This window comes from Mirounga leonina, unplaced genomic scaffold, assembly GCF_011800145.1.
Source record: "Mirounga leonina isolate KUSES-001 unplaced genomic scaffold, KU_Mleo_1.0 Mir_91, whole genome shotgun sequence".
In the NCBI taxonomy this organism is placed as follows: Eukaryota; Metazoa; Chordata; class Mammalia; order Carnivora; family Phocidae; genus Mirounga; species Mirounga leonina.
In genome coordinates this window covers 47,365,918-47,374,122 of record NW_023270839.1, presented here as the reverse complement: position 1 = coordinate 47,374,122, position 8,205 = coordinate 47,365,918, and the positions used below count along the sequence as shown (strand labels likewise).

The 8,205-nt window shown below is 53.6% G+C and overlaps 1 long non-coding RNA gene across 2 annotated transcripts; it reads left to right on the top strand.

Moving 5' to 3' along the window:
- The first annotated feature begins 1,409 nt into the window (after nucleotides 1-1,409).
- LOC118002959 lies at nucleotides 1,410-5,833 on the top strand. 2 transcript variants are annotated; one of them, XR_004677234.1, is made up of 3 exons: nucleotides 1,410-1,641; nucleotides 4,598-4,676; nucleotides 5,059-5,833. It is a non-coding gene; the product is annotated as an uncharacterized LOC118002959 (long non-coding RNA). The 2 variants fall into 2 exon arrangements; XR_004677233.1 differs by lacking the exon at nucleotides 1,410-1,641 and having other exon boundaries at nucleotides 3,894-4,676.
- The last annotated feature ends 2,372 nt before the right edge of the window (nucleotides 5,834-8,205 follow it).

Genomic DNA, 8,205 nt, shown 5'->3' with positions numbered 1-8,205 from the left:
GGAGCTTCAGCTTTTTCCCCTCTTCGCACACCTCTTGGCCTTACTCTCCCAAATCTGTAGAATGGGGTTATGCCCTTGTGCTGAATAGAACTTTTGAAATCATGGGAGGGGTCAGCTTCTTATGCATCACATCATGGAGGTTTCTGCTCTGCGTCTCTTGAATCATAGTAGCCTGGCAATAACCTGAGTATGCCCGTGAGTAAAATGAGACACAGGGGCTGTCTTTGATATGGCATAGGAGGCTCAAGCGCTGTCAGCATAGAACAGCAGAAAGGGGCATCCAGAAGAGCTAGGCCTCGTCCTGGTGCCGTGACTGGGTGATCTTGGGCAAGCCCCTTCACTCTGATCCAGTTGCCACATCTGATCAATGGAGGATTAGACTAGATGGTCCCCAAGAGTGCTTTGGGAGTTTCTCTGTCCTCTCTGAGGAAGGCAGAGATAGGAAGGGTGCCAGAAGTGTGAACATCTTGGCATCTAAGAAATCACCCTCTGAAAGCCTCCCCTGGGCTGCCTTCTCCCACCTTGCTCGTGAACTGGAGGGCAGAAATTGCCTTCCTGTGCTTATACACCAAGTAGAAAGAACTTGCCCTTAGTTTGGCCCCTGCAGATTCCCCTCTACTTTGCAAACTCCTGGAGCCCAACTGGGAGAAGACAGCTAGAGTGGACGTTCCTCGGGGACCCTGGAGCCCCGGCGCTCACCCCTGCCAGCCAGCATTTGTTCACCCATTGCACTGTGCCTCAGGATGAGGCTTGATTCAGGTGACTGTCCACCCTCATAATCCAGCCGGCAACCATGCAACACAGGGCCCCTCAGCTGCCCCATGTGGGGTTAGGTTTCAGACTCCAGGCGGGACTCCTGCAAGGAGTGACTGGTTTTCTCCCCCCACCCCCACCCCCCCATCAAGCTTGATGCAGAGTCAGGCTCACGGAGGGGGAGGGCTGGAGGGCCGGGACCTGGAGGGTTAAGCCTCCCCTGCCTCCTGCCTGCCCCCTGCAGTGCTGGCCCCAGCTGCTTCGAATCCCTGGGGTCCTGTAGGGCCCTTCCGCCAGCCAGATGGGCAGCAGCTCCAGGAGAGGAGGAGGAGAAGTGGAAACAGGCCTCAGGGTACCCCCTGTCAGGGAGGGGAAGGGAGGAGGAAGGATGGGGGGAGGACAGAGACTGGCCGCCAGGTAGGGGAGCCCCAGTGGCTGAGAGTGGAGAAGGGGGGAGCCGTCTTCGGAGAGCCAGGGAGCCTGGCGAGGGCAGGGGCTGCCTCAGGGCTTTGGGGCTGTGGGGGGATCAGGGCACAGGCTACCCTGCTCAGCTGGCCTTGGCCTCAGAGCCAGCTCTTGGCGTGAAACCCTACCCAGGCCTGGTTCCTGCTCCTCTTTCCTTTTTTCTTAATAAGGTCGGATCAGAGTGAGTCAGAGGAGCCAAGCTTCCTGTTAGGCTCCGAGTAAGCTCTGCTCTGCTCAGAGCTTGCACCTCTGCATGTTCACCGTGGTCAGAGCCATGGCCCCTGCCATCCGGAGAGCCAGGGTCCCGAGGCTGACCCTGCCAGGGGCCTGGCCTGGCCCTCAGCCATTCCCTGGGGAAGTCTGGTGCCCTCTCAGAGCTTCGGTCTTCATCTGAGTCTTGGGGCTGATAACACGTTTATCGTGGTAAATTTGGGAGGATGAAATGGGAAGATAATGAAAAGTGCCCGGCACCGTGCCAGGCTCATGACACTATCTTCCCTCCTCGGGCCGGCACCGGGAGTGGGGGGGGGGGGCGGGGGGAGGTGGGGCTCTTCGCCCACGGGTGCTCCTCCGACCCCCATTTTCTCTGTCCCTTTCCTGTTTGGATCTGTCTCCAGCATCCTTCCTAGTCCAGGGGGAGCCTTGTGCAGGGGGGCCAAGCACCACCCCCTTCTTTCCTCCTCTTCACTCCCTCCCTCAACTTCCTTCTCCCTTCCTGTCTGCACCTCCTGCAGCTCTGTGAGCCCAGGGCAGCCTGCCCAGCTCCCCCTCTGCAGACACAGGGCCAGGCCTTGCCTCGGTAGCTGGAGGTGTCCTGGCATCCTCCGACTGCAACCTTCAGAGTGGTGGTCTGAGAGAGGCCTGGCCAGGCCGCAGAGGGTGCAGAGCTTGGCTCAAGAGAGGCCCTTGAGTCACCAGGTTGGGCTGGGCCTGAGCTGTCTGGACACGAGGGGGTGGCGTGGGGGCTCCTCTCTAGGCCTTGTCCTTACAGGCTGGGATTCACACCCACATTTTTAAGATCTTGCCATATGGTTGAGGCTTGTTGCCAGTCCCTGGCACCAGGAACCAGGCTCAAGGGACCTCGGAGGGCCAGCGATCTAGGGTTGAAAGCTTGCCGATAGCGCATGACTTTGTTAAGACCTACTGTGTGCTGGGATCTGGGCTGGGCTGCTCTGTTGCTGGGGCTCTCATGGAGCAGTTCGTGTCCCGTGACCCTGTGATGGAACTCCAGGTTCTGGAAAATCCATCAGGAGTGAGGAAGCATCAAGCCTGACCAGCAGAGGGTTTGGGGAGCAGAGGAGGGACTGAGTGTGGGACTCCTCACTATTCTGTAGAGGGAAGGACCAGGAGGCCCACTGGGGGTCTGAATGTTTCTGCAATGGCGGGGTTGAGGGGGAGGGGGGGAGGTGAGGGGGGGTTGGGAGGTGGTAGGGATGAGGCAGGCTCCCGTGCTCCTGTCCTGGGTCTCCCCCTCCTCCGTGTGATCACTGGCTGCTGAACCCAAGCCCTGGCACCTGGGTGGGCAGCTGAGGAAAGGGCACTGATGGGATTTGTGTTGAATTGGGAATGGAAGCTCCAGCCCAGCCAGCCTTGAACTGTGTACCCCAGCAGTGCTTCTGGAAAGGGGACTGAAGGAAGTGCTGAATGAGGAGGCCTGGTGAGCTGGCACAGAATTTGCTGACTCTGCAGGGAGAGGACCACCGAGTGACCACTGCCAGCTGAGGCCCGTGCTGTCCCCTCCTGGCAGCGACATCTGGCGCAATGGTTGGGGAGGCAGGGGGGCTTTGGTCCCCAGAGCTAAGCCAAGGGAGGGGCCCTGGAGGGGACTGCGGCCCTTTGGTTTGGAGTGTCTATCTTCAGGGCTGGGACTCTGGAGAAGTCCGGAAGTGGGGGAGGGGAGGTCAGGACCCTTTTCAAGGGATGGATTGGGGGGGAGGGGAGGGGAGGGGAGGGGAGGGGAGGGGAGGAAACCACCCTTCTCTAGGACCCAGAGGAATTCGGTGGCTCTAGCTGCCTCCCACTCTGCTTTCCCTCCCAGCTCTCTGCTACGCCCCCCCCCCCCCCCCCCCCCCCCACCGTGGTTCCTTGGGGAATTGGAAATACCAGAGCTGAAATAACAGTCTGGGCACCAAGGCAAGTCTCCACCGCTCCACGGAAGCAGGAAGCCCCCTTGGTCCCCCTCGGTCCCCCTCAGCCACCAGCCTGACCAGCTTCTCCCTTTCCTGACTCCCCCCCCCCCCCACCCCCCCCACCTCCCGCCCCCAAAGGCAGGAGTGGCGGGCCTGCTGAATGGAAACCTGCCCTGGTCCCACCCCCAAGCCCTCCAACCTGGGGCCCAGAACTGCTAGAGGCCGAGCTGATCCTCAGCACAGGAAGGAAGAGAGGGGACCTCATCCCAGGACCTTCCTCAGTGGAGGGATTGTGCCAAAGCTGTTGGCTGGGGCCTGCTGTGTGGAGAGCCCCTTCTGTCCAGGTTGGGGGGCAGGTGGACCTCAGCCAGCATGCAGTGGGGAGAAGGAGGGAACAGAGTCCACTGCCCAAAGGGGAAAGCTGACAAGACCCAGCAGGCTGCCAGTCCCTGGGGCTACAGCCCTGTAAACCCTGAGGAGGGAAACTGAGGAAGCCAGCCCAGTGATCCTGGCAAGGGTAAAGGAAGCCTGTCTCTCCTATTTCCCTGCCCCTGTATCTTTAACTTTCATTTGGGTATATCACTGGGTTTCTCTAGCTTTTGTTTCTTTTTCTCAACCCCCCCCCCACCCATCTCGTCATTCATTCATTCATCTCCATGTCCCTCCATTTCTGTGGCTAGCAGTCTCTTCCATCTGTTTGTTCTTTCACATGGCTTACCCACTCTGTCTCCACTGCCAATGTTTCTCCCAACTATTTCTTCATTTGTCTGCACATTCAGTCAGCATGTCCTCTGCGTGCCTGGGCTGGTGGCGGGGGTGACACCTGGCCGGTCCCCCAAAGAGCTTGTGGTCTGGTGAGGGCAACACAATAGGCAAGACGAGAGTGATGAGCCCTGAGTGGAGGTGGGGACGTTGTGCCAACTCTCTGTGACCTTTGAGAGAATTTCTGTCTGTCCATCATCCGACCATGATCCCTGTCCGCGTGTGACCCTGTCCTTGAGTGCGTCACCTTTGTGAGGTGTCTTGCTTTCTGTAGGGCACTTGCCCTTTGCTCATTTCCCTCTGGTGGGGGCGGCAGTGGCGCTGAAGGGCCAGTGTTCTGGGGCAGGTGGCCACGGGCCAAGGAGGGAGCAGGGCCCTGGGGACAGCCCTGACAGCAGTGTCTGCTCCCGGGCTGCCAGGGGCTCGGGTGCGCTTCGAAACACTGAGCCTGACACTTGGGCTTCTACTCAAAGGCTGTGGTTTTGCAGGCAGTTCTGCTAAGACGAGATGCTGGTCATGGGTATGGATTAAGCTCCTACTGGATGCCACAGCACCGGACAAAATAAGGTTCGTCACTGATGGTATTTCCTGTAGTTTAGTGTGTGTGACCCCCCTCCCCCCACCCCCACCCCCGGGAGTCCCCCAGGGGTTCAGTTTTGCCCACCTGGGTCCTGGAAGGGGGGGGCCACGGGGTATGAAAAAGGAGTGGAGACAAGATACCAGCAATCTCTCCCTTACATATTCTATAGCTTTTTATTTCAGCTTACAAAAGAAACATGTCAATTACAGGAAATTTAGAATGTAGACTAATAAAAAAACAAGGTATTCTGTAATGTAGAGAAAACTACTCTCTCCGGCTTTTCCCCCCTCTTTAAAAAATTGAGATCATACTGCATATGTTGTCTTACAACCTGCTTTGTTTACGTACTAATATTTGTTGACCATTTAGGGCAACTGTCAAGACTTGCTTCCCTTTTCAGTATTCACATTGATCACTGGAGCTCCCACTTGCCCAGAAGAAGAGGTGGTCAAGCCTTCATTGCCTCTGGATGCCCTCTGGGTAGGAGCCCGGGGGAGGGGGGGCTAGCTCCAGCCTCCACCCCTCCCCTGTTAAGCCCTCACCCCCTTCAAGACTGATCCTGGACCCTGAGGCTAGAGTCAGGTTCACTGACTTCAGTTCAGTGAACCTTCAGGTTCACTCAGGCAGGATGAACTCCGCTCTAGGTGGGGATGTCCTGAGCTGTGGGTGAAGATGGCAGGTGGAGTGGTAGTGGTCGCCTTAATTTCTCTCTGCCCAGGAGACCAGCCACTTCCTTCCTTCGCTCCCCATGGAGCAGGTGGTGGCTACCAGCCTTACACGCCTACATAACCAAGAGGGAGTCCGGGGCCCCCAGAAGACCTGCTCCGCAGACATTTTTGTGTTCCCCAGGAGAAGCACCTGGCAACTTAAACTTTTAAAAATAACTTTAACATTTTTTAGTATAATATATACACAGAAAAGTACGCAAAGTGTACAGTTTGATGAAGGATCCCGAAGTGAGCATACCCATGGAACTACCACCTCGATCAAGAAATGGAACATTCCAGCAGCTGGTCACTGCTAACAGGAAGCAGGGAGCTCCTTGAAGTTCTGCCTATGTCAGCACTTGGCCGCATCTAGAACTATTTTCTTCAACACGATCTTTAATGACTGAATTATGTGGATAAATCATAATTTAATAACCTCCCTTTGTTGGTTTCATTTTACTTTCTTAGCTCTTCTAAATGATGCTGTAATAAGCACCCTTGCACACGAATCTTTGTGTCTGCTCTGCTCTGTACTAGCCTCAGAGGGCCTGAGGTTGGTTCCAGCCCTTATCTGTGAGCTGCACGACTCACTCTGCCTTTTTTCTTTCTATAAAATGGGAAGAATGGTAAGGATTTAAATGAAGGGATGTGTCGGGTGTGTTTAGTACACAGTCCCGTGCTTACAAACACTCAATCAGCAGTAGGCATTATGAGCACCTTAGCTTAATTTGTTAGAAGTTGGATTTCTGGGGGCGCCTGGGTGGCTCAGTCGTTGAGTGTCTGCCTTGGGCTCAGGTCATGGTCCCAGGGTCCTGGGATCGAGCCCCACATCGGGCTCCCTGCTCCGCGGGAAGCCTGCTTCTCCCTCTCCCACTCCCCCTGCTTGTGTTCCCTCTCTCACTGTCTCTCTCTCTGTCAAATAAATAAAAAAACATTAAAAAAAAAAAGTTGGATTTCTGGAGAAAGGGTTTGAATATTTCTAAGGTTTTGACGCAGGTTACTCAGCTGCTTCCAGAAAGGTGGTCTCCATTTACCTGCCCAGAATGCCCTGGCTCTTATCACCACTGTGTACTATCTTCTTAAAAGAACATTAAACATGGGGTAGGGTTAAAAACCGTCAATGTGTCTTTTTTTTTTAGCTGCATTCTTTGATTACCTGTGAGAGTGAGCCTTTTCTCTTTTGTGTTCGTTGACCTTCCATATGGTTTCCCTGCCTCTACCTTTGTACACAAGTCTATTCTAGGACGTAGCCAAATGGCCCTTTTAAGACATAAGTCAAAATTTCTCTCTTCTGCTTAAAACCCAGCAGTGGTTCCCCATTTCCCCAGGAATAAAAGCCAAAGCCCTCTTAGTGGCCTCCAGGGTCCTCACCAATTGGACCCTCACTCTCCCTGCCCCAGCCACACGGGCCACCCCTCTGTCCCTACAGCACCCCAGCCCACCCCACCCCCCACAGCACTCTGAACTTGAGCTTTGCTCAACTGTCACCTGCTCAGTGAGGCCCCAATCCTTCACTCCTGATCTCCTTACTTTTCTTTTTCTTTTATCCATAGTACTTTTTTTTTTTTTTAAAGATTTTATTTATTTGACAGAGACACAGCGAGAGAGGGAACACAAGCGGGGGTAGTGGGAGAGGGAGAAGCAGGCCTCCCGCGGAGCGGGGAGCCAGATGCAGGACTCGATCCCAGGACCCTGGGATCATGACCTGAGCCGAAGGCAGACGCTTAACGACTGAGCCACCCAGGCGCCCTATCCATAGTACTTCTAAAATACAATTTACTTCTTTGTTTGCTGCCTGTCTCTCCCCCTAGAATGTAAGCTCCACAAGGGTAGGCACCTTTGTCTTGGTCACTGTGGTGTCACAAGTACCTAGAACTGTGTCTGGCGGGCATGAGGCACTCGGTGAATATTTATTGACTAAATGAATAAATGGTGAATTTCCCGGTCATATTTTATGACTATTTTCTATCGTCACATTCATCTGTTTAGTCTGAAGTTGTAGTATATTTAGCTCCTTTCCATGTATAACTCCTTTTCACATCTTGTACAGTACATTTTTGAAGTTTGTCATTTGCATTAATATTTTTTATACTTTACTGATGTGCCAAAGTGCCTCATTTTTAAGCTGTCAAATTATTCATTTCCCCTTATGATCTCAGACTTTGTTGTGTGACCTTTACCTTCACCAAGCATATATACATTATCAATTAAAATTTCTTTCATGATTTTGTGATTTCACTTTTTAAAAAAAGATTATTTTAGAGAGTTGTGTGTGTGCATAGGGGGGAGGGGCAGAAGGAGAGAGAGAGAGAGAATCTCAATTAGCCTCCCTGCTGAGCGCTGAGCCCCTCATTCTCGGTGGGGCTCAATCTCAGCCCTGAGATCATGACCTGAGCCGAAATCAAGAGTGGGCTGCTTAACTGACTGAGCACCCCCGCCAAGGCGCCCCCATGATTTCATTTTTTAACTCTTTAACCTATTTATTTATTTATTTATTTATTTGACAGAGAGAGAGATAGCGAGAGCAGGAACACAAGCAGGGGGAGTGGGAGAGGGAGAAGCAGGCTTCTCACCGAACAGGGAGCCCGATGCGGGACTTGATCCCAGGACCCTGGGATCATGACCTGAGCCGAAGGCAGACGCTTAACAACTGAGCCACCCAGGCAACCTATTTAGTCTTGGTGTGTGGTGAAAAGTAAAAACATAACTTTAAAACAAATTAAGCAACTATCCCAATATGGATCATAAATGAATCAGTCATTTTCTAGTCATCTAAAAGGCCATTAATCATATACTGAAGATATTTTAT